The sequence below is a fragment of the Zonotrichia leucophrys genome, chromosome 19, assembly GCF_028769735.1.
Source record: "Zonotrichia leucophrys gambelii isolate GWCS_2022_RI chromosome 19, RI_Zleu_2.0, whole genome shotgun sequence".
Taxonomy (NCBI): Eukaryota; Metazoa; Chordata; class Aves; order Passeriformes; family Passerellidae; genus Zonotrichia; species Zonotrichia leucophrys.
In genome coordinates this window covers 4,748,424-4,774,228 of record NC_088188.1, presented here as the reverse complement: position 1 = coordinate 4,774,228, position 25,805 = coordinate 4,748,424, and the positions used below count along the sequence as shown (strand labels likewise).

Here is a 25,805-nt window from a genome sequence, read left to right as displayed (position 1 = left end):
GTCTATCTTGTCAGCTGGAACCTTGAGGAAACAGTAAAGGCCCAAACCCCAGCTTGCTCAAACTGTCTTCACACTGGCTTGGTTTTACTGCAAGAGAGACTCAGTTTCCCTGGCTTGAATTTTCCTCCACAGCTCCAGAGGAAGTATGAACACAAGTATTGCTGTTTCTGTGGAACAGAAACAGGATTGAACTCAGGATTCAGCAGTGTCCTGAAATGATGTGTGCTTATAGGACTCCAGACCAATCATACTGCAAATTTAATACTAATTACAGCAACAACATCCTGATTACCTGGGGGGAAGTAAAAAATAACGCAGTGATACCTGCAGAACACAGGGCAGGTCCCTGACCCCTCAGAGCTGGCCATTTCCAGCTGCTGTGCCAAAGTACAGCTGGTTTGGTGTGGTTATGGCAGAGAGCACACAGGAGTCCAAAGTCCCCATGGGAAGCTCTGGTTACAGCCCCTCATCCAGCTGAGCTGGATCTGCCCAGGAAAAGGTGGAACCAAGCCCTCCTTGCCTGTCTCCAGCTGCAGCCTGGCAGTCAGAGCCACTGCTCCACTTTGGGTACAGCCAAAGGAGCGTTGTGGCTGGGCTTAGCTGGAATCCAGGGCTGCTCTGGCCACAGCATCTCTTTGCATCCTGAGCAGGATGATCACCCTCCTTGGAAAGAGCTACGTGATTAAGGGAACAATGCCCTTTTGAAGGAGCAATTTAAAGAAATGTCATTTCCCCTAGCAAATCATCTATTTTTTTGGTCCTTATGTTCTCATCTACTAGCCTTGAATATACAATTCAATCCTGTAGACTTCAATTTGTTACTGAAAATAGTGCTTATGACCAGTTTTGATACTTTTTCAATATATTTTTAAAGGAAGTCATAAGACTCTTTACATGAATAACTGGAATTAACCTTCATTTGTGCCTTAATTTGAAGTTCAAACTTAACATAATCAATATTTTGTGGTCTACTGCAATCTGTTCAAGTCCGTTTATCCACGGAAATTATTTGTTCCCCTTCTGCATTTGAGGTAGAAGTGGACATAATTAATTCCACAAACTATAAGAAATTCAAAGAACCAAGACTCTGAATATAAAGCAATATACCATGTACAAAATTCAATACTTGTGAAGTGCATGCACACCTCACTTAATTTTTAGCATGTAACACATAAAGTATTTCAAGCAAAGTGTTTCAGTTCAACTTTTGTACAATTTTAGCTCCTTTCTGAAGCCTGTTTCCCCCTGAGTGAAGGTGATTGTATCAGGTGAAAATGGTCATATTTGCTGACATCACACACTGAATGACTGAACCGAGTTCATGTTGTTGTCATGAGGTGTTTTTGGATGAGCTACATTTATAACCACGTAATTTGCTATCAATGTTTCATTGTAATTTACCCTCTAGAGAATTCATCATGTCATAAACTTCAGGAGGTACGAGATCAGTTCATTCTAATTTTAAGATTGTATCATAAGAAACATTTAGCGCGTTGTGAAATAAATCCAAGAGGCATTTAATCACCACAAGTCTGTCATGCTCATCTTTGTCATCCTTAACAAACTTAAAAACTGCAACTGGGCAATTCTCAGCTAATGTAAAAAGTAACATCTCATGGCTTTAACTGCAAGGCAGACAGATGATCATCTTGTGGGGACATGCCTCAACATTTCTGTGCACTGGAGGTTGACAAAATGATAGAGCTTCCGTGAGGCTGAAACTCTTGGCAGCTAAGGAGAAGTGATTGAAAACTTTGATTACGCAGCTCTCAAGATCAAATGATTGTTTGATCAAATGCTTATTTATAAAATAATTTGCTGTGTTTTACAGAATATGAGGATGCTTATTTTGCTCCCAGCTAATTGCCCAGCTAATTTTCCTGTAATTTATTGATGGCAATGTGTCAAAAAACTAACATTAGTCTTATTAGACAACTGTGAATTACAAAGCTCAGACTATTTGACTTTTTCAATACTTCTTACATTTTCAGATCTTCTCATACAATTTCACTGTTGCCTTCAATAACAATAGAACAGATTTGTTTTTTACTGTACAGCTGAGAGGAAAATTATTATCAGAATACCTCATTATTTCCACAGTTTGAGAATTTGTGTGTACAGAGTAATGCTAGTGCAAATCACTTAGAGCTAGTCAAACTTATTTTTGCATGTTGTGTTACTATGCTATGTTTAAAATTTGCTATTAATTTTTTGAGAAAGCAGAAGTTCTTGCTTTTGAGTGAGTGGATGGAATATGCTCTTGTACAAAGTGGGCAGAAGATCTGAAACATTCTGCTCAAATATAGTTCCAGTTAAGTCAGTCAGCAGCATCCCTGTGGGAGTGAGTACCCACATTGTGTCTCCAGGTTGTTCTCGGCTCTCAGCCTCACTGTGGCACAATCTCCAAGCAGTAAGAGCAGTGTAGGAGTTTACTCCATTCTCCCTCAGTTCTCCTGTGAAATTATAACTGGGTTTTTGTGCTAAACTCAAATGCAGCCATTTCCTTTTTGGTTTCCACCATACACTTCTGATTTTACCTTTTGTAATGCTTTTAGAAGCTCGGCGCACACAGCAATGCAATATAGAAAATCTTTTTATTGAGTAACACAGCAGCTGCTGTGCTCCAGAGCAAACTCAGTTTCTGTACTGTTAGGCTTCAGTAACAATTTCTGAAAAGCTCTGGGAAGACCTTAACCTGAAAACATCCCCACATCTGCTCTCTTCAGTTGCAAGATCTTGTGTTACAGCACTGTGACTTAGTCCTGCTTTGAGCAGGAGCCTGCACAAGGGATCTCTGAGGTCTCTCCTAACCCAAGTGCAATGACTCTTTTCACTGATCTGCAATAAAAGACATCAGTACCTGTGTACGTGGCTCAACAAAACTTTCAAACTCCATGGTGGCTTAGAAAAGTTCCAGTTCAACAGGAAGATGAGTCCTCACTTTAGATTCCTCACTTAGCTTTTTACTTCCCAAGGGTTGGAGATAAAATTGAAACTGGATATGCAAAATTCCTACCACAGTGGTGAGTTGGCCCCACAGCATCCCCTCAGGTAATCTGTGGAGAAACTGGAAACAGGACCCAGGGGGATCTTCTTTACAGGATTTGGGTTCCTGGAGCGGCTTGATTTTGCTCAGACTTCTGATCTTTTGGGAAAACTGGATCTGGGTGAGCTCAGCTGTACGTTCAGGTGTAGCATTATGTGTCATGCACATCTAATCAGACACATGGGTTTGTGTAGTTTTTTTTCTCTTGCATCTGGTAAAAATCAAAGGATAGTAAAAAGAGTCTGACAGCAGATGTAGGAACCCAAAGCATTTTGAAATGGGACAAACTGGGTGTGGGGAGAGATGTAAAATGGGGGCAAATCTGACAATTTTCAGGGCTGTGCAAGAGAGGCAGAGAAACCCCTTGGGGGCAGGGGTAAAGTCATCATCGCATTAAGTGAATAGTCTGTTGTGATTGCTCTCTGATGTGAAATAGAGTGAAAAATGACAGGATTTTTTCACTTTAATTTATTGGAAATGTGAATGACTCAGTCTTTCTTTAACTTATTTTGTATCTGGTTTATTCGGTGTGTGCTCTGGATAAACACAGTTTTCTGTTTTCCTGTTCCTGAAGATTTTTCTTCCTGCCTCACTTCTTTTTCTTTTTCTTTTTCTTTTTCTTTTTCTTTTTCTTTTTCTTTTTCTTTTTCTTTTTCTTTTTCTTTTTCTTTTTCTTTTTCTTTTTCTTTTTCTTTTTCTTTTTCTTTTTTTCTTTTGCCTTTGCTGAAAGTAGAGCTTTGGGTGAAATGTAGCCATAACATTTCTGTTATCTGGTATCAGAAATGTACTAAGTTCATTCCCGTTAGCCAGGTACTATTAAACTCCAGAACTCCTCAGAGTCACTCAGAAGGTTCTGTTTGTGAGAACTGTATCCAAGCTTTTCTCCCCAGTTCCCTCCTGCATGTTCCCTGAAAAGCAAGAATTCTTCTATATCAAATCTTTCTAAGCTCCTGTCCCCTTGCCCACCAAAGGATGTAAATGCCTGCAAGCATCTGAAAGGCTGAGTTTGTGAATCACAGCATGCTGTGGTCAGCTGTGAGCTGGGCAAGGTGGGACTCACGTGGCTCTCACAGATGGAAGCGACCTCTGGGCCAGCCCTTGCTGTCCACTCCAATGTAACTGAGGTAACAGGCTCAGCAGCTCTAGATTCTGTGTCCAGCTCTGATTTTTGGGGTAGAAATCAGATGACATGCAGCTTAAGGCTTGAGTTTGTGTTTAATTAGGGGATTATCTCAAATCTGAAATGGAGCTGCTTTGAAGCGTGTGAACCAAAGCTAGATAAAGACTCCCACAAACCCCTGCACACTGGAAATTTATAGGGTTCGCCCTGTATTTATTTGCCGTGGCTCAGTTGGAGGTGAAAGGTAGAGCTCAGCTGCCACAGCTGGACTTTTTTTTTCTGGTGCACGTTTCTTTCTGCAGGCTGCTCTAATTTGTTTGTTGAGCTGATCATCTGGAATCAGATTGGCCGGAGCTGGAATCGCTCCGCTCCCTTAGCAAACACACGAGGTCTGCAGAGGTGTCTGCCTGCATGGAACGGAACGAGCTGACTGGCACTTTAGCATTCCCCTGTGTACGAGCGTCTTAGGAGTAAGACACTTAATTATTATTAACATTCTAATTGGCCTGTGCGAGCGCGGATGGTACAGAGGATGCATTCCACACTTTCCAACCTGAAACCAAGCAGAGCCTGCATCTCCTTAAATTCCAAAAAGCAAAACCCTAAACGGAGGGGAGAGGGAGAGGGGGGAAAAAAAAATAAAAGTAACTATTTTAAGGAAACATTAACTGGGAAAAGAACACCCTGCGAAGGTCTGCAGATAAGAATGGTAAGAACTGTTCCCTCGGAGCGGCACAGCTCGTCCCTGTGTGCCAGCGTGCGGAGAACATCAGCCTTAACGGGAGACTTTAGGGCTTTAAATCCAGCCCGCTCCGCCCGGAGCGCGGGGCCGGCGCTGCCGCAGCGCCTCGCTGGCGGCTCCGCTCGCCACGCCGCTCCTCGCCAGCGGCTTGCCACCACCTAGTGCCGTCCCTGGGAACTGCCCGGGCCGCCTGCCCTCTGCCACAGCCCGGCAAGGGAGAAATGCTCATTTAACAGCAGCAGGAGCGGCCGCACAGCAGCGCGGTGCGGCTCGGCTGGAGCGGACGGGCTGCAGCGGCAGCGATGCTCGCGGGGTTACCGGGATCACATACCGGGATCGTGTCCTTGCACACCTTCCGGAGAGAGAAACACCCCGGAAAGCAGCGGCTGTAGTTTCCAGCAAGGTGCTTGCCTCAGTGGGTGGCTGTCAGTGACAAGGAGTTCTGCAGGTTACAGGCACCTTTTTTGATGCATCCTTGGTAAGAACAACACTGTTCTTACAAACTCACGCTCTGGAAAAACACAAAAGAAACTGGCGACTTAAAATAGTTTTGTCTCTGTGCAGGCCTTCTCTCTGAAAGACCTAATCTGACCATTCTGCTGTATTTACAGCTCTCTCCTGCTGAAATATACTAAAAACACAAGCATTTTCTTCTGCATTTAATTTAGCACTAATCCTAAAAACATCCCATCCTTTCATACTTAGGAGTAAAAAAAGTAAAAAAAAATAGAAAAAGTAAAAAAATCCCCTTCTCAATCTGCTTCTTCCTAGTAGCTATCCTCTTCCTCCTGTTCAACTTAGAAATCATCCTACTCCTCCTGCTACCATGATCCACCCAACTACAATCTCCTACCACCACCCCAACCTTTCATACTACAGGAATTATTTCTGCTACTTTTACCCTTTTAAGAACAGCATTGCACACTGAGCTGTCTTTACAGAAATCAGGGAGATTTAACTCCTCTCACAATGAAGTTTAGGGTGCCAGGATCTGACCTAAAGTCATCTTGCTAATGGAGTTAGTTCTGCTTTGGCAGCACCAGTTTTCTCTCTACCTATTGCAAAAAACACTTGTACTCAGCCTCTAAAAGGTGCTGAGCAGCTGAAGTTCCCACCAAAGCCAGTGACTGTTGGATTTGTCCCATGTCAGTCCAGACTCTGCTCATCATGTTTATTTGACAGGCAATAACCTTTTTATTGAACCCAGCACATTACACTGAATGATCCACTCGTCAGCAAATATGATTGCAATAATCACTCGGTATTTATTTAACAGCCAATTGCTGTCTTTTGGGAAAGAGTCAATTTGCATAGTTCCAAATTAAAATTAATACATTTTGTAATAGTTATTTAATAAAAGCCAAGGTAGGGGGCTTGTCTTCTGGTGAGAGGTGAGGGTGGGAGACGAGGAATCTGCATGCAGTACTTGGTTCTGCCACTCACTTGCTGGATGACCTTGGGCAAATCACTTTGCTGCCACATTCTTTTTATTCCCTTGTAAAACTGGTATAATAGTACCCTGGTGCCACGAAGCTTAATTACTGTTTGTAAAGGATTTCAACCTCCCCAGCAAGGAGCTGCATGAATTCCCCCATTGCAGCCTGCTGACCCTGGCTGCAGGAAATGCATGCAGCTGTTTGTCTGCAGGGATGTCTAGCTAGAAACACATTTGAGGCCAGTGAAGTATCTTTCTTTTAAGATAAAAGAAAACCTTCTTCCTCCTACGCTTGCCACCAATGTCAGAACTTCCTATTGCTTTTAAGTGCAAAGTCTCATTTTCTCTGAATATATGTATTGAGGAGCCTGGCCAACCCCCCTTGGTATCGATTCCCATTGATGAGGCATGTAGGAATTCTTTTCCCATCCCCAGCCTGGGCTTTCCTCATGTGATAGCATCAGACTCTCACTCCTTGTCCTGTTTCTTTCCTCTCCCTCTCCCACTCCTCCTTAGGAATATAAAGCACTTCAGAAATGGGACTGGGTTTGCAATAAGTTACTTTAATTGGATTTTTTTTTTTTTTAGGGTATTGGTATGCACAGGTTATCTTTAAATGATTTACTGATGTACTGCCAAGCACTGCTCATTTAACCTCCTTCCTGCTCCCTTTGTGTATGGATTCCTCTAACGATACTGGCAAACAATCTTTTAGAGAGCGTGCCACACATTTCTGCAGTGAAAATCCCAAATGGAAAGCTACAGACACTGCCACTGCAGGGATGGCACGTCCCAGTCTCACAGCTTTTGGCACTCAGTCTCCAGAGACCTGCATGGGCACCCAGCACCTTGCAGGGTGGGCTCTTACCCACCCCCAGCCCCACTAAGGTAAATGGGAGCCCTTTTTTTCCTCTCTGCTTCTTTTTTATTCTTTTCCTTTTTTTCTTTTTTTTCCCCCCTCCCTGTGATCGTTGAGCCACTCCGACGTGAATTTATGTGTGTAATCATCTGTGTTGTAATTGGCAGCCTGGCATATGAGTCACTAACCAAATTAACTGAAGTTTCCTTTGGGGAAAAATGTAATCAGTTACTACACTCAGATACATTGCACCAAATTAACTCTTGCTGTTTGTACGGGCTTGGGCTGAGCTGCCTGATGGTTTCCTTCCCCAAAACACAGGGGAGAAGGCCAAGAACAGAGAAGGGTCAAAAGCCCCAGGGATGGAGATTTCTTTCTAAAATAGCTCCTGGAATGTAATTTACAGTAGTTCCTACCATAAGAGTTCAAAAATCACAAATAATATTTGTCCTATATGACGAGATTGACTTTAGAATCAGTAAGATGGAAAAAACAGATGTTTTGCTTGTTTGGGACATTTACTGCTTCACCATGTGAGCTTATGTTTGCAACTCAAATTGTCAGGCCTCTACTTTCAGTGGGAAAGCAAGTTGAGATATTCATAGAATCATATGATTCAAGAAGCTGGAGCTTTAAAAAAAAATCCACTATTGCAGAACTAAGAGTAAGCTGGTCAGAGTTAGCAACACAGCCCTTGTTTGGTTTTTGTCTGCACTGAAATCTATTTGGTGCCCAAATCTAAGCAGCACTGGGGAAATAATTGATAATAATTTTTTTGGTTTGCTGGCTGAATAAAAAAAGAATCAATAAAAACTTTAAGTGGAATGAAATATTTTATTTGATCTGAAATGAAACATCAACTTAAAAATATTTTTCTCTAAGAAAAAAATTCAGATGCCTAAATTTAAAGTAACTTAATCTTTCAAGAGTTTTGTCTCCAAGTCTGGTAAATAGATCCAGTTGAGGTTGATCTGCAACTGTCAGAATAAAATATATTCTACTAAACAGGTCAGAGGGGCTGACCCAAGAGATCTGGTCTAGTGGGTGACTGAGGTGATGGAAGACTCAAAAAAGTGGTAATTGCTGCTTTATAGTGTCAGGGGCCCAGCTATACAAACATGCAGGTACCAATTCTTCAGTTTTAGCCTCTGCAGCTTTGGTATCTGGAATTTTTGGCTTTCACTTCTTGAGGAATGTAGAACTTCTCACTGAAGTGTTGGTGGAAGGTAAATCCATGAACCAGTGTGAAGGGATGTGAAAGGAGGTAATGGTGACTGAGGGACCAGGACAGCTTCCAGGAGGAGCCTCCAGCCCCTCTCCTGGGACATCCAACCACAGCCCCCTGGAAAATTCAGATTTCCTTGTGTCTTCTGTGTAGGACTGAACTTGGCCAGTTAGAGAAAAACAATGTGTGGAGCCCTGTGGAAGAGGGAGGAGGAAGGCTGCTTGGAGAACATAACCATAACCATGCTGGGCAAAATCTGTAATTCAGGCACAACCCCTGGCACTGCTCAGGGGATGCCCTACAGCACCTGGAGGTATAAGCAGAAGATTAAAAAAATTTGGCCCTTGCTCCCACTGAAGTCAGTGAGCTGGTGCAGTGCAACTGAAGTTATGACACCTGTTTTTATTTTAACCTTAAACTCTCTTCAAAAAGACTCTGAAAAGCTGTAGGATTTTTCTTTTTTTTCCCCTTTATTTTCTTTCTTCCTTGCTGCCCCTGCAGAAATATAGCACAGGTGTCTCAGTAGCACTGGGATTCTTTAGCATGACTCTGACTTCTGAGTACACTAATATTTCCTTTCTTTTTCATGTTTTCAATTTTTTTCTTCATATATTTATTTTAATAGCTTGAACAATCTATTTTTGCAGTTGGAAGAATGCAAAATTCAATTTATCTCACCGAACACCTAAAATGAATTCAGGCAGAAAGGGGGTGGTGGAAGATTTAGGTCCTGACTGTAAGCTTTTGACTGGAGCCATTTGTCATTTTGCTTCACGGATTGGAGCAATGAAGGTTTTATAGTGTGAGCTCTGAGAGTGACAGAGCTGGATGTGATTTCCCACTGTTGTGAAGGGTTCACGAACAGCAAATCCAAACTTGCCTGAGACTGGTGTGGAGAGGGGCTGGGTTGGACACAGTCCTACTCTCATCCTCTGTCCTGGGTGTGGAATCAGCTGGGGATGAGCACTGGGATCACCTGGGCTGCCCATGGATTCCAACATCCTGCACACAGCACGTTCCTGGGAGCTGCTCCATGCCCTGGCTCAGGTCTGCAGGATGCTCACTGGTACCTCAGTGCTGCAGAAACCAGAGGGAATCACCTCCTGGAGGTGTGGTCAGTGCAGGAATTGTGTGAGGCCAAACTGGATGCCCATTCTAATCTTTTAGGGCACTGTCTGGGATTACAGGGCTGAATAATCCTTTCAAGGGGTTCTGTCACTCTGCCTCCTGCTAAATGGTGACAGCAGTTTCAGCTGGGGGGATCAGCTTGCTGGGGCAAAGAACCAACTGCAACAGGGGCTGTGGAGTCTGGCTTTAGTGGAGCACAGGGCTGGGCATTTCTTCATGGGGCTACCAGAAGCCTTGGAGGTGTTGAGGATGAGTTGGTTCTTTCAGCCAAAGCAGAACTTCCCCAAAGTGTCTTTTTGTGGAAAATGGAGCACAGAGAGCAGTGATGCTCTGATGGTGGGGATGCTTTTTGGCTGCTCTAGGAGTGGGGGGAGCTGGGTGTGCAGACTCCTGATCCTTCCAGTCAGTTTCCACAAGTCTCTGCTTGTCAACACCCCCTTTTCCAAAGTTATTTCTCTTCCTGTCTGTTGCTGAGGGCTCTTGGATGCAAACACACTGCATTAGTTCTCACCTGCCATAGAAAGCAGCAGTGCTGTAATAACTGAGGGGGCTTCACTGCTCAGAGCTGTGCTCAGCTGGGCTGGGACTGGGTCAGGCCCAACTCCTGCCATGGCTGCACAGTCACTGGGAGCTCTGGGGGGACTGCAGGGACACCTTCCTGCCTTGGTGACCACAGGGCACTGGTGATGGCACAACATCAGCCAGACATCCCCCTGATGCACTTCCTTCCCCTGACACTGGCCAAGGGCCTGGTCCCAGCACATCACTGCCAAACCAAGCACCCCAAACCCTCCCACTCCTACTGAGAGCAGGGGATGGAGGCAGAGCCAGGGAGCAAGAAGGAAATGCCTGGGAAATTCTCTGTTACTCTGTCGTGCTGCAGCCTCCAGCCTGCTCTGTCTGGGTGTTTGTCAGGATATGTGTGACACCCTGGGCTGTGAGGGGACAGGGATGTGCCTGCTGATCCTGACCAAAGTTGCTGCAGCTTCCCTTTTCCTCTGCCTCTGCATTATTAGAATTATGCCAGAGATGCACAAAGATCTTTGAGAGGTGAATTGTAATCGATGCAAGGCAAAATTTGCACTTGGAGTGGTATAAATAGTGCATAAATATCCTTCTTGCTGTCTGCACTGAAGTGAGTCTTGTCTTCAGAGCTTCCACTGTTTTTATTGCCTTTTCCCCCTCTCTTCACAATACTGAATTGACTGACTTTATCTTGGCACTTTCTGTGTCTTGCCAAAAGAACAAACTCAAAATAGCTTTCCAGGGTGCATTTTGGATGGTTTTTTTTCTGTGCCACTGAAAGAAGAGATGGTTGTTCCAAAGAATGCAATTTATTTTACCCACTTTCATCCTGAGTTTATACATGGGCCATTAGCTGCCAGCTGAGTGGTAAATGGTGGAGGTAATGCCTACATCTTGGATCCACTTGCTCCAAAAGCTTTTCCCTTCTCCCTAGCTGTGGTTATGAGCTAGCAAAACTCACTTAAACCTTTTCCACCAGCAGAATTAACTTCCATTAATGTTATGAGTGCTTCAGGCAAAAGAGCATTAGTCTGTTACACCTCCTCTGAGAGGCCTCCTCTGCGGGGTTGAACAGGTTGAATGACAAAGCAGCCATTTAAAAACCTGTCTGAAGATCCTTCACCAAGAAGGGGGAGTTTTGTAGCTAAGTTGTTTGGGAAGTGGAAAGTCTCAGTGCAATTCCCAGACCTTCAGGAGTCTTTTGGCATCAATCTGGAACCTGCAATCTCTGGTTTTTCTGACCCACATCTTTTTTTGTAGCACCTTTTTCCTCTGGAAAAGGCTACTGGTGAGTGGCCACGGTGGTGGAAAATGGAGTCCTTAATCTCCCTGAACTCTGATGGTTTGGGTATGAAAAGGGAGGTAACATCTCTCCCTTCTTGTGCCTTCCCTACCCTTATTTAAAGTGAGAGACCTGACTTCAAACATGAGCATAAAGTGCAGCACAAATATGAAATGTAAAAAATGAAAATTTTTACATAAAAAAATGAAAGATTTTCAGCGTCTTGTAATCTCTTGTCCATGTAATTTCAAGTTAACTGGTGTTGGTGCAGTGACTGCAATCTCATCCTGCACCTTTATAGGTTTCTGTGCAGGTCTCAGTGAATTTCTGCATAGTTACAGGATCCTCAGGAGCAGGCAGAGCCTACTTTACTTAGTAATGGAGTAGGTTGTGAACAGGTCTGTTGTTGAAGCATTTATTGTTTTTCAACTTAAGTTATGGTTTCATATAAATAATATATGTAGCTAGTCAATGCTTGGGAAATGCATTCTTTTCCTTGTGAAATATTTATGGACTTCAGTGCCTACTAAGTACCCAGTCAATTTTGAGAATACAGCTCTAGTGAGAAGGCTTGGTTGCCTTTAAAGTCTTGGCCAGGGTGGGACAGACCTGTTAGCTGAGAGATGCTGGAAATCTGATTTTTTATCTACTGATTTGCCCCCCTCCTTCCCCCTCTCTGTGTAGGGTCTGTCCATGCCCCCTCAGATTTGAAAATGGAATTAATATTGGTGGAATTTTTGTACTGACAGAAAATACAATGGAATCCTCTACATCAGTAGGGAACATGTATGGTATGACCTGGTAAAAAACATAATTCACACTGAAATAGAAATCTGCTGGGATTTTCACCTGTCAATCAAATAATAAAAATTATTGGAATATTTTCTATAACAAATTATAAGCTCCAAAATGCTGTCACTATTCACATGTGGTGCTATTTTTCCCAGTGCAGAATTCCCATATGTGGCTTCTGCATTTCTCACATCTTCTGAGGGAAAATGAGAATTACCCCAGATATGGATTTACTGGTGGGATTGTCCAGAGTGATTTGGGATCATCTGAGATTCCCTGGGAGCTCTCCAGCCTGGGGAGAGATGTTCCTATGGAAAAACTTGTGATTTAAGACAAAGAAATAACATGCTCAGCCTTTACCTCAGGTAATAATTCAGCCTCCTGATTCACTGTTGGGAATTGTCACCTTTTTGTCACAGGGCTCTTAGACTGGAGGACAAAACTTTGGAATACATGAGACTTCAAACAAGTGGACATCTGAATTTTATTTTCTTTTTTTTTTTTTTCAAGAAATCAGCATGTCAGCACTTGAAACAGGCACCTGGGGTGTAGTGGTGGGTGGGGACTTTGAAGGACAGAAGCAGAGATGGTTGAAAATCTGCCACGATGGAATTCAGTCCTGAAAAATCCACCCTGAACCCAACAACTTGCAAATCTGTTTGAACTGATTCGAGTCATCTGAACCATTTAAATAAAATTAATTTTTTTTTTTTTTTTATTGTCCAGCTCTGACTCCTGCAGGCTGGAGCAGCCAGCGCTGCCACAGACCAATGGCAAGCTGCTTTTGCAACACTTACTGCTGTTTCCTGCTCTGGTGGCCTGTGAATGGGTGATTTTTATTTTTCTTAATAAACAGCCCTCACGTATCTGTCTGAAAGCCACGCCATTAAAGCCTTAACTCAGCAATCTAAAATGACGTATTTTTCCCCCTTACCTACATGTCAAATCATAAACATCAGCCTCAGTAATAAATATTTCTATTTTATATGTATATTTTTATGCCTTTATCCCAATTGGATTTTCAAGGCTAAGGGCTTCAATGTGAGATCCTTGCTGCTTGTTTAACAAACAAATAGTGAAAAATACGGTATGCTGATGTGGAGATTATTATACATAAATCATTGAAAAATGCTCTTTTTGAGAGGAGAGAATCACAAAAAGAGTCATTGACCTGAATAAAAGAAGCTCAGCTGTACTCCAGAGAATTTGCCATTTTCGATACATGTTAGTGCTTGCTAACAATTGTAATTTATTAATCCTGTTCTCTCTTCTTTTCCTCCATACTTGCACATTTGAATTTTACTGTAAGCAAGAATTGTATTTATTTTCTAAGAGTGCAAATTGATCTTGTGGTCACTGATAAACACTAAAAGCTACTTGATAGTCAAGATAATCTCTCAAAAGGCCCATAACCAAAGTAGGTAGAAAAGACCTCCTCACTAGATCATTCAATTTTAATATTTCTAAGAGAAAAAGCAGTATTTGCATCCTGAAACAGAGCCAAGGACATTCTGCCTGATTTGTAGGTCATAACTCTGCTCATGGTCTGTTTGGAAACAGAAGCTCCCTGCTTGTGCAAATTGATGGAGCTCTGCTGCCCCAAATGAAATACAGCCAGGATGCAGAGCAGGGAGAAGATCTTTTTCATAATATCTGCAAAACCAGGAAGTCTGTTTTGCTATTTAAATGGGAGCTGAGCCCTTGGAAATTGTTTTTCTCATGCAGAGAAACCAGAAACAGTTTAGAGAGTCCAGGTACCTTATTTTTACTTCCATATCTAATGTACCTGTAATGCAGAGCTGTTGTGCAGGAACTATCAGGAACTGCTTTGGCATCCCAAAGCTCCCAACTCATGAATTCATATCCATGTACAGGATGTAAAAAATATATATATATATATAGATAGATAGATAGATAGATAGATAGATAGATAGATAGATAGATAGATAGAGGCACCTTCACGAGCCTACCTGCACCAGCAGATTTAATTGTCTTTCTCTTCATGTCACTGTTTTACACATTTTGGAGTATTTTGTACAACCAGAACTGAATTCTGCAAAGGACAGGACAGGAATTAAACAGAGTCCAGCATGAGGTAATCTCACCTCAGTAAATATCCAGTTCTGATATGTAAGCACCAGACGTGTGTGGGAAATAAAAGTTTTCTCTCTCCCAACACTTCTTCCAGGTACCTGTAGAATTGTCTTTGAATTCAGCTGCAAGCTCAGCACCATGTTTTGTTTTATTTAACAAATGTTGATTTTTTTTTTTGTTTAAATAAGAGTTTTCATCCTTTTTCTTTTTCTTTCTTTGACAACTTACTCAGAATTTGTCTGAGGAGTTTTTTTTTTGATGTCTTCCTTGAGTATGTTGTAAATTTACTGACAGAAGGAACTGAGTGTTTATCTGCCCATTACTTCTTGGGTTCCCCCTCATTTGCCGCCACTCTCTCTGAAGGTGGGCTCAGATCTGCCTGCCACTCCACTCAGGTTTTAAATCTTACTCAGGTTCAGTAAGTGCTGTGCAAAGTTTAGTTCTTTAGTCTGGAAATTATTTTTCCCCTATTATGTGGTTAAGATGAGGTCCTTGCTTGCTAGAGCACCAATCTCCCCCCACTGCTCCTCTTCAGTGCCTGTAAAAAGAATTGAGGAGAAAAGAGATGAAATAAACCAGCATGCAAAGAGAAATATCCAGGAAATATGTGGTATATTTCTGTCATATATTTTAGTAAAGTCTTAATGTGGACACAAGAGTATCTGTCTTTGTAGATAAATTTCTGTATTCTTAGCATTTATTGAATCAGCAATGTCCCCATCCATTATGTAACAGGAGCAGCTGGTCAGCCTTTCATGTGATGTACAGTTTCCTTTCCTCCTCATAGTAATGACAGAAAAATGCCATTATTCTTCAGCACCTCTCAGCTAATACTCTTTCAAATTGCCATCCTTACTTCTATGTAAATGTAGACCCTAATTTAAAAGAATTAGCTTTGAGTAAAACATTATTTTATAGTGGTAGGGTTGGGGAAGAGCTTCTTTCCAAAAGGGAACTTGAACAGGTTAAAGAAACTTTTGTCAGCATCATCCCTCCTGTGTGTCTGAGCAGTTTTGGAAAGAGAGATCTAACTATTGGAAAATGGGACACTGAAATTTGAAATTGGTGAAATTAAAAATTTGATATTGGTGATTTGAAGCCTTTCTTGCTGAGATCTCCCTGATTTCCCCTCACCTGGTGCATCCCACAGAGGTTTGCAGTTCCTCACCCACAGTGAGGAGCAGCTGAAGGGAGTTCTGTTCTCCAGCAGCAAAGGGATCATCTGCTCCCAGCTCTGCAAGGACCCTGCACAATTCCTGCCAGTCTTTCTCCAGGACTAGGAACAAAAAAATCAACAAACAGCAATGTACAAAAGGCAGAGCAGCAGCTCAGGGGCCTTTCCCATGTGGGCTCCTGCTTCTCTAAATGATGTTTCACTGTAAAGAACATATTTTATTTTCTATTAAACAAGCAAACAAACTCAATGACACTTTTTGGGAAAATATTGAAGCATGGGGTTTGATTCACAGCCTGGTAAGGTAAGAGAAAATGCTTCTCATTCTATGTGTATTATTTTGGTTTTTTATTTTTTAGATTTGGTGTCAGTAGCAGCCTCAAAGTGGGGCACATGTTAAATGTCTGGTATCAGACCAAGGACTCTCTTCTAAAATGCTGAATAAAGCTGGCTAGAAAGCAAAACATGTTTTAGGGAAAATGGGGATGTTTTAGAGTTTTTGTCTCATCAAAATGAAAATAAGAAGGAAGGAAGAGCAAGTGAGCAAACAGGTTCAGCTCCCAGCATGCCAAAGCCTGGGGATATTTCTATAGGATGTAGAGACCAGAGTTCATGATCTAAAACACCTCCTTTAGTGGGATCAATCTGTTGAGCACAATTGATCTTGTTGGGTTGGTCCTGACTTCATGAAAATCCCATTTCTTGGGACAGAGAAGATGACTCCAAGTTTGGGATATTTGCAGTGGCTCCGGGAAGACTCTGTCAAATCCTTGCTCTGCTTTATTTGGAGCTAACTCAACCTTTCCTGTATCACATTGTGAAAATTCACATAACCAGGGAATGTGCCGACCACTGGCCACGCTGGGATCCTTTCCCAATCAGTTTTTGTCCATCAGTCTCAAGCTGAGCAGGAAAGATTCTTCACAGAAAGCTTTTTGTGAAAATTATGTGTTTCCTGCAAAATGTTTCAGTTCTGAGAAATCAGGATTTTCTTTCCCCCTGCCCCCCAAAAGAATGGAAAAAACCTAAACCCCTTTAGTTGGAAAATGCCTGACAAACACCAACACTGAGCTCTGATGAGGTCAATTGCCCACTTGCCTCCTTCCAGCATTTGTGTCTTTTTATTTCAAAACAGCTTGAGAGCTGCTCTTCTGGCAGGAAATTGCAAAAAAGCCAAGGCTGCATTTAAATTCAGCTGCAGCTTGCACCGAGGGCAGTTTTGAAATAATCTTTATATAGAAGATGTTGTCTCAACTACCTATTGAACATATTGAACCTCCCCCACGCCTAATCTCCCTGCTTTGCACAAAACATAAAATTTATCTCATAAACACCAGAACCTGAACCTAAGAAAGAGGCCTGGAAAAAGCAGCTTTAGCAATAGAAGCAGTAAGTCCATCCCAGAGGGACTTTCACTGTCACATGATGGCTAACTGGGAATGTGTATACTGAGAAGGGAGGGAAAAACTGATAAGGGGGTCAGAGAGGTTGAAAACACGGATTTTATTGGCATTAGAAATGTGACCACTTTAAGCAGCATGTCCAGGGATCAACTTTCCTAGACAGCAGATTACTGCTTGTATTCCTACCTCTGCTGTTGGTCTCCTGAAGGGTTCTCAGATAAATAACTTTCCCCTTTGTGCTCCTGCTTCCCTCACTCTAAAGTGCTGTCAGTGATGTTTGTTGCCTTTGTAAAGCACTTTGAGTTCCATGGGCAAAAGGGAGGTATTAGAGCTGCTGTTAGCTCCAAGAGGGAAAAAGCTGTAAAACTGAGGTCTGAAGTCAACCTTATTTTTCTGTGTCTTTTTCCTCTTAGTAACATTTTATCTTTAGGGAAGAAACTGATTGCAAACTGGAGAACTTACAAGTGGCCAACAGCTTTGACTTCCGAGTCAAGAGTGAAACTTTGCTGTGGCTGAGGTGTGTGCAGGTGGATGGAAAATCATTGCAGGGCACACAGGGTGACAATTCTCTGGGTGTCCCACTGGAAATCTGGGTCAGGGGCAAGCCAGGGAGGCTGAGCTCAGAGTCAGATGTTCAGATCCCTCACCAAAACTGTGGCTGGTCACAGGATTTCTGGGATCCATCTCCTCTCTGCGTACTCCAGATCCCCAGCCCTGGGCACGTGCTCACCCTGCTCCCTCCTTCAGGTTATTACAGTTTGTGCCATGGTCAGAGCACTCAGCCCATCCTCAGAAGCTTCTCTGTGCACAGCCAGGGCAGGCACAAACAAGAAATGTGCTTTGTTCATGAGCAAAACCAGACAAACAAAAATAAGGTGCATTAAATAGAAATCACACAATATATAAAAAGTCCTCCACATTTTTGCCATTTCCTCTACACAAATTATTGCATTTAGGTCACAATCAATAAAAAATAATCACACATTGGAGCCCTTATTACTATTGCCATGGGCCTCAGAGCAATCAATACTACAGCCAAAGCAGCTGCATTTGGAGACTTTGTTCTGCCATTTGATTCCTAAACAGATTTTTCATGACCAAATTAGAGAATGAAACAAACAACTATTCAAGAAGGCTTGTTATTGAATGAGGTTCTATAATCCAGTGCCACAGCTTATGGTCCATATGGAGGCCCAGCTGAGAAATCCAGCACTGCTTGATCAGCAAAGCTACAAATATTTACAGAGAACAGAAGTCAAATGGGAAGGACTGTCTGATCCAAGCTAAGCATGTGTGTAACTGCCCAAAGCATGAAAACAACAGGTTTTTCTCAATTTTTCTTGCTGTATGGGTGGTCCCCAGTGTTATCCATAAATAATCTTTTTTTTTAAACTTTGTACAGGATAAAGAGGATAATAACCGTACCAGCTTCACCAGCCCGTGGAGAGAACAGCTGAAGAGAGCATGTGAAATTGCTGTGATGAATAGCAGAAGAGGGGAAGGCTTCTGGCAGTGAGGGAGATCTAAGCAGCACATCAGGCCAGGAAGCAAACTGAGAAAATTTTTTTGGCTAGGATTGAATTAGGAGTGGTGGATGGTGTTAAAGAACTGAAAGCCAACAGGTTCTCTGTGCAAAAGAAAACCAAAGAAAAATGAATGCATCAAAATATGTGACTTAAATCTTGTCTAAATTAAGGAAGAAACACTAAAGTGCTGTTCTGAAGAAAGAGCTTGAACTCATTTAAACCTTGTCTAAATTAAGGAAGAAACACTTAAGTGCTGTTCCAAAGAAAGTGCTTGAACTGAATCAGAGAAAAGAGATTCTAAAACAGTAACAGAGAACCTTCCTCCTCTTTAGAGACAGTGAAAGAGAAAATAGCATGTGCCTTTCTATTAAAAACATGCCTTTCCAAGGAGAAAAGGCTTGAAACCTGAATACTTCAAAGATATTAACCCCAGTGCTCTAGATAACTCTTACAGGGATGGGCAATGATGGTGGCATCAGAACACTTGACCTGGAATCTTCTGTTCCAGAGGCAAGACCAAGCTGTTCTGTCTAAGACACTGAGCACATTGCTGATGTAAAGATGGGTTATTTGCAAACCACACCTGCAGCACCCCAGCCTCCCCAGTGCCTCCAGGAGCTGCTGAAGATCCAGGCAGCTCAGCCCAAGGAGGCCCAAGCTGATTGACCCCTTCAGCTGCAGATGCCTCTGGACTCTTGGCAGGACTTACCAAGCTGTAATCTGCCCCTGGCCACACACCACACTCACCTTGTGAAGGCCTCAGGCTGGTTGGAATCCCTGCTACCAGCAGCAATCCAAATGTTAAAGATCAGCACATTGGATAAATATTAACAGAGTTCCAGGCCAACAGCTCAGCAGTGAAATGCTGCCATGTGCTGAGATTTTTTTTCCTGATCTATGGCTGTCAGTGGTGTGAGCTTGTGTCAGCAGCCTCTTCTCCATTTCACTAATGACAGCTGTAAAACTCCTCTATCAACAAGCTGGCTTAAGCCATGACATGAGTGTCTTTGCTGTCTCTGTGCACTTTGCAATCTCTTCCTCCTGCTCAGAGAGGTCTAGAAGCTCACATACCTCATAGTGGGACACTGACTCCACAGCTGCCTTAGAGATGAACTAAACTATCACAGTTGAGACAGCCACAACACACAGAGGGCCATCACACCATTTTGGAAAGCTTCAAGCATTCACCCAAACAGAGTAACACCACACCTCATCAGAAGGCTTCAAGCATCTGCCCAGACAGAGTAACATCAACCCACCTCAAAAGGCTGCAGGCATCTGTCCTTCCTGTTCTCAGCCCTTTTTTACACCCCTCATGTTCATGCAATGCACCTGTGTGCCCTCTGTTCCCTTTGGTGGTTGCTCAGTGCACCTGGGCACTCCATGGCTCATTGCTTTCAATGAGCTGCTCACCTGCTTTTCACAGCTGGAGCTCATTGGGGATGAGGCTCAGGCACAGCCCCAGCCCAATCACCCCAAACTGTGTGCCCACAATGAACAGATGTCAGGAAAAAAATGGTAAAAAAGCATTTTCCATCAGAGGCACTAAAAAAGTGCAGGAGAGTTTTCCTCAGGTTGTTCAACAGCAATCAGTATAATGTTGTTTGGGTCATTCTTCTACTGAGGTGTCCTCAGGCAATAACATGGAAAGCTACTTTCCCATTAGAATATTGATGGAGCTCCTGTAGGTGACAGTGTGGCCAATCCTGGACTGGAATTTCAATATATTGGATCTTCTCTGAGAGAGGCCTGGAACTTCTGGGTTAGTACATTAGCAGAAGAGGTATCTGTACACCATACACAGAAAGTATTATGCATTTCAGAATACACTTGATTTTTAAGTAGTTCTTGAACTCCCAAGTGCTCAAATCACTTCTGAAAGTAAAATAGTGACTCTTGAGTCAGAAGCTTTTGAAAGTATTATCCTCTGTGTTTTCCAGTTTTGTTCCTCTTCAAGCACTTAAGTGATTTTTAAAGACACTGATCACCCACAGGTTGTGTTGCTGCTCCTGACAGTTGTGAGCAGTCAGCACCTCTGGAGAAGTTGAGAAATTTGGTGCCTCAGTTCATTTGCCTGGATTTTAAAACTGTGGCCTCTGCTTTTATTGACTTTTGAGACAGGTGAAGTTGATAAAGTGAACAATATAAAAAGTGCAGCAGAGCATTAAAAAGCAGGAAAGATGATGAGAAGAGATTGTGGCCAAGATTAAAAGACAGGATTTCATTGGGATGTTTTCCTTATGCCAAGACTTCCTTTTTATTGCCTTTTTTTCCCCCTTCATGTGGAGCTGCACTGAAAAAGCTGCATCCTGACTCTCCCACACCCCTGTATTTTATCATAGTCAGTGATGCAGATCCCTCTAAAAAGCACCTTAAATATTTTTGTGGTTAAATGTCACCTGGCTTGGGGGAAGCAGAAGCCTCACACACAGGGCTCATAGGAATGAATCATTTTATAACTTACAATCTCTGCAGCTCCCCCTCGTCTGGCCTTATTCTCAACCTGAACTCAGCCAGGGTCTGTCCCTGCAGTCACTTGGACAAGTCCCTGAAGTCCCCTGGGCTGGAGGGTTGGTGCCACACCACACTGCTCTGGTGTCCAGTTCTGCTCTGGTCAGTGTCTCCGGCTGCAGCTCCTCCTGCTCGGGCTCCTCTGAGGCTCTGTGGGTTTCACATTTGATTTTGGAGGTTTGGACAATCCTCCTGCTTGGCTCTCCCAAGTTACGCAGGGTCAGACCTGGTTAGTTGTTGGATGGAGTGGCCTCCAAGGAAAACACCTGCAGGAGGTGTGATGGTGACTCCAGAGGTGGCTCAGTTCCCTCACTCAGGGTTGAACTGGTCTCTCCAGGGCCAGAAAGTGTAGAACTGGCAGAGATGGTAACTTCCAAAGGTCAGGGCAGGATGGAAAACCAATGCCTGTTTGTTTTCTTTGCAAGGGCATGAGGAAAGTTCCTGCCCTAGAAACAAGGCGCCTCTGGTGTGATTAAAGAAGTCAACAAAACTCTGCTTCTTAAAACTGGGAAATCACTCTTTGGAAAGATCACACTTATGGGATTCCAGCAGGTCAGAAAACATCCCTAGACTACAGATTCTTAATTTCTCTCCTGCATTCTGACCATGCAGTCACATTCCCTGCCCATAGGATCAGTCTGTGCAGTGCAAAAAATGCTAAAAATGCTTCTACCTGCCTTCCTCACACTGCTTATCTAGGAACTGTTCTGCACTCTGTGGAATGAAGAGAACAACAGCTGAAAGATTTTTTTCCCAACCAGGATTGAAGCAATTTCTTCCTGTTCATGGCCAATTGTTTCAAGTGTCACTTAGAAGAGGTGTAGGAGCAATCAGGTCCATTGGAGACCTGATACAATCTGTGGCTTGTCTTAGATTGTCACATACCTGGTGAACTTGGAATGAAATCCTGATTCTTGTTTTATCAAAATCAGTTTGCTCTTTCATCATTTTTGGTCAAACTTTCTTTTTACTTAGCACTTTTTCTAAGTGCCCAAATAGCAGTGGATGAAAGTCCTGTAACATAAATCTTTCAACCTCTTTGGACACTTTCCTATGTATTACACCTGGCTCAAAACTTCAGCTCTTTAAATGAGAAAAGATGCTGTGGTTCCTCCCACTAAAAGTGGTCATTGATCTCACTAACATCAGATTTACTCCTGTGAAATACCTTTCTCAAATCAGCATGTTGTTGCAATAACGCGTCCTAAGGTGAAATCTACTTCTAAAGTAAATCTTTTTCTTCATGAAGGAGAACTTTTTGCTGATATTCCTCACTTGCACAGTCTACTGATCACTAATTTATTGCATCTTTCTGTGGGACAGGGCTGAATGCAGGCTGGATTATAAGGTATTGAGTCACTGTTCATTACTGATTTATTGAAGCCTGTAATGGGAACAGAATGAAACAGTGCTAAGCCTGTTTGAAACTAAAGCCAAATGAATGTAAAGCATATGCTCAATGTAAGTGCCTCTTTAAATGTTGTCCTAACAGAAGGATGGATTTCACATCCTTAAGGATTTTGCCTTAAATCATAGGGGTCAAAATTCAGGGTTTGTTTCAATGAATCAGTCAGGGCAGTAGAAATGAGCTATTTCTGATCTCCCACTGATGGCACTGCCACTGCAGACAGGCACTTGGTGCTCCATCTCATCTGCTGCTCCTCTTGGTTAGTGCTGCAGTTCTTCATGTGCATTTTTGCCAGTTGGAGCTGGAATTGCCACTTCCTATTTGAGAGGAGAAGGGGAGAGTAAGTACAATTTCTAGATTTTTTGTGGATTTAGGCATCTTCATGACAGCTTTACTGAGCTTGCTCATATTATGCTCTCCCTGGCATTTCCTCCTTTTGAAGTCATTAAAGCCAATTTCATATTTATAAATAAAGTGTCCTAATGCATCTAATATATGATGAGGTCTGGCTGCTGCCTGATTTTCTTTTTAATGTTTACACCAGGTGCCTCTTGCTTTCAAGGAACCAAGCAATGAATAAATTTAACAGATATTTCTTTTAATTAGCCCCCAAAGAGCTAGCAATGAAAAACACTATCAGAAACATTCTAGTGCTTTAGAAAATATAAGACTTCTTCACAAAGCCTCTACACAGAATTACAGAACAGCAATAAAATCATCACTTGCATGCAGAAATAGATTGTTTACACAGGGATCTCTTATGAACTGGCATTTATTATGATTAACTTCTAATCACACAAATGTTTCCACACATGCATCTGAGCAGAGCCACTGAAATCAGTGGGACAGCTCTGCTGCCTGACATTAGGAACAGGCATTAAAGTTTGTGGGATAAGAGCTCCATTTGTGTGTGTCTCTAAGAGCTTTGTCTTTTCTCAGAAGGGGGAAGGAAAATTTATATTCCAGATTGGTGTAATTACTGTAGGACATACAATATTGGCAAACTAGATTCTCTGAATGTCTGCAACATTTCAAAGAAGTTTAAGATAGAGGCTAAAGCTGACAGTTTCTTATTCTGACTTACATTCTGCCCCCTCTGCTTTTGATTCTGCATTCAGAGCTGCCACAAGAATGTCAGCACTGCAATAAATATGCATTTATGTAGCACCTTTTTTTTTTGAAGTTTTCTAAACACTTTACAGACAGCCCTTTATATTCACAGATCTCAAAGTATTTTAGAAATCTCTGTTAGTATTGTTTTCTTCCTTTTACTGAGGGAGCAATGGGTGTGTTTCCAGGGGAGCAACTGATTCAGGAGCCAGTGCTTCCAAATTAGCTAAATTAGAGTTCTCTTATGAAAATTTTCTCCAAAAGGTCTCGAGTGGCTCTGAGGGAAAACATGAAGTTTTTATTTCTATCTTTCAGTGTGCTGGTATAGGCAGGATTACACAGGGCTAATAAACCTCATGTGTAACAAGTGTCAACCCAGAAAATTCCTTTCAGCCAGACACACAGTAATTGTGTCTGCCCTATGGTTGAAATATTGGGAAGAAAATCCAAGAATCCTGGCTCCAAAGTTGTTTGTTGTAGGTAGATCATGGGGTTGAGGGATGTGGTGATTCTGCACTGACAGTCCCACAGGTCAGTGTTACACGTGGCTTTGGGGGAGACTGAATTTACATCCTGCAGTCTGTTTTTAGTGTCTGGTTTATCTGGGTTGCAGCTGAATTGTCCCCAGATGTCCAGATCATACAGCCAGCTGTGTGCCACCCAAAATATCCTTAAAACCAGGAGCCCTGGGCAGGGGAGAGCAAGGACCTGCACATGGATCTGCAGGAAGCAGCCTTTGGTTCTGCACCTTTGCTCTGCTCTCAGGTGGCACATCCCAGCACCCACAGTCCTTCTTTAAGGAGTCACAATCCCCAGATAAGGACTGTAAAGATCATCCCATTGTATTGATCCCATCCCTGAAACAGCCAGCTGAGGAAAAATCCTCCCTTTTCTCCCCCAGCCACATGGAAATTCCTTCATTAGAGACCACTATAAAGCTACAGAAATATCCTCTTCCAGCAACATACTCCCCATAATGTTGTTATGGGAAGTGCCTTAAAAGTGGCAATCAATTCTTCTTTGAAGTCATTAACCAAAAACGAGTGCAGGAGTCATGAGAGGGCTGGAAATAGGAGAAGATTTAAAGTGCATCTCTCACATGTGCTCCAGCAGAGAGGAGGAAGGAGATCCAATTGCTTTCTTACCCTTGGAATTTCTCTGTTGGTTTTAATAGTCTGATACCCTAATGACAAACTCCACACACACTCTGGGGTATGTTCTCAGCTAAATCCATGGGGATACAAGTCTGTAATACTCATTAACGTCAAGGAGCGTTAGGAGGAACATAAATCTTTGCTCACTAAGATGTGAATCTAGACTCTGATGTTCACCACACAGCATCAGCTGCTGACTGAAGAATAAGAGGAATTCCAGCACCTAGAAAGTCTCCTTGAGAGTTCCTAGACTAAACAATCAATCCAGCCAAAAAAAATCAGGGATGAAATTTCTACTCCACACTTTTGGTTGAAAACACCAGCTGTGATATGGAGTGATGCATATCCAACAGGCAGGCTCCAGCTCACACAGGAAGTCCATAAAATCCCTATGAATCCCCAGCTGGCTAGACAAGCTCTCTAGTTCCACCAGAAACCCTGGAAAATAGATAAGCAGTGCATTTCTCAGTTAATTGTTAGTGCCATACAGCCCAGGAAAACATCACACTATGCACATACATAAAGAGGAATTTTGATGCCAAGAAATTAGAACTACTCTATAACAGACTTCTGATTTGTGATTTCCTTGGCACCAAGCCTAACACAAAATCACTGTGATTTCCAACTACAAATATTTTTGGAACCACCAGACTTGGTCCCATGTGTATGCTAAATGAAATGAATGTTCAAAATCCACAATAAAACTCCAGAGGGGAGACTCCGATTAGAATATTAACATTAATCTTAGGAAGTCACTAGGAACCATTCAAGCTATAATAATAAATTGCAATAAAGAAGGAATATAAGGCTTTTTTGCTGTCTGTTCAGTAAGCAGGTGTTACTGTGAACACTCTAATCTACACAGCACAAAAGTGAAGTGGTTGCCCTTAAATTTTCCAGTCGTGTAAAATAAATAAATGACATTACCATAATATGTACAACAATCCCTCTTATAGGAGCTTAAGTGTAGCTGGGGGACTGGTGCAGATACTGAGATAACGTCATGCAGCTCCCCAGGATAAGACTGGAAAGTTTTCAAAAGCAACCCTTCTCTCAACAGAGGCAGGAGCAGAAGCCTGAATTCACTCCCAGTTTGTGGTGAGAGGCATCCTTGAGTCTCTTGCTGGTGACAGAGCCCCTGGAACTCACCCTGAGAAGTGACAGATGTAAGGACATGATGCTGTCATGCTGCTCCAGCAAGGGGCTGAGCTGTGCTGTTCTGACTTGCTGCCTGGACTGACTTTGATCTTATTTAGATCCAGGCTGAAGTG

At 42.6% G+C, this 25,805-nt stretch overlaps 1 long non-coding RNA gene across 2 annotated transcripts; it reads right to left on the bottom strand.

Moving 5' to 3' along the window:
* Positions 1–14,100: 14,100 nt before the first annotated feature.
* On the bottom strand, positions 14,101–19,631 carry LOC135455840 (uncharacterized). 2 transcript variants are annotated; one of them, XR_010442403.1, is made up of 4 exons: positions 19,099–19,631; positions 18,251–18,452; positions 15,383–15,524; positions 14,101–14,786 (listed from the first exon to the last, which is right to left on the bottom strand). It is a non-coding gene; the product is annotated as an uncharacterized LOC135455840 (long non-coding RNA). The 2 variants fall into 2 exon arrangements; XR_010442404.1 differs by lacking the exon at positions 18,251–18,452 and having other exon boundaries at positions 19,099–19,614.
* Positions 19,632–25,805: the final 6,174 nt, after the last annotated feature.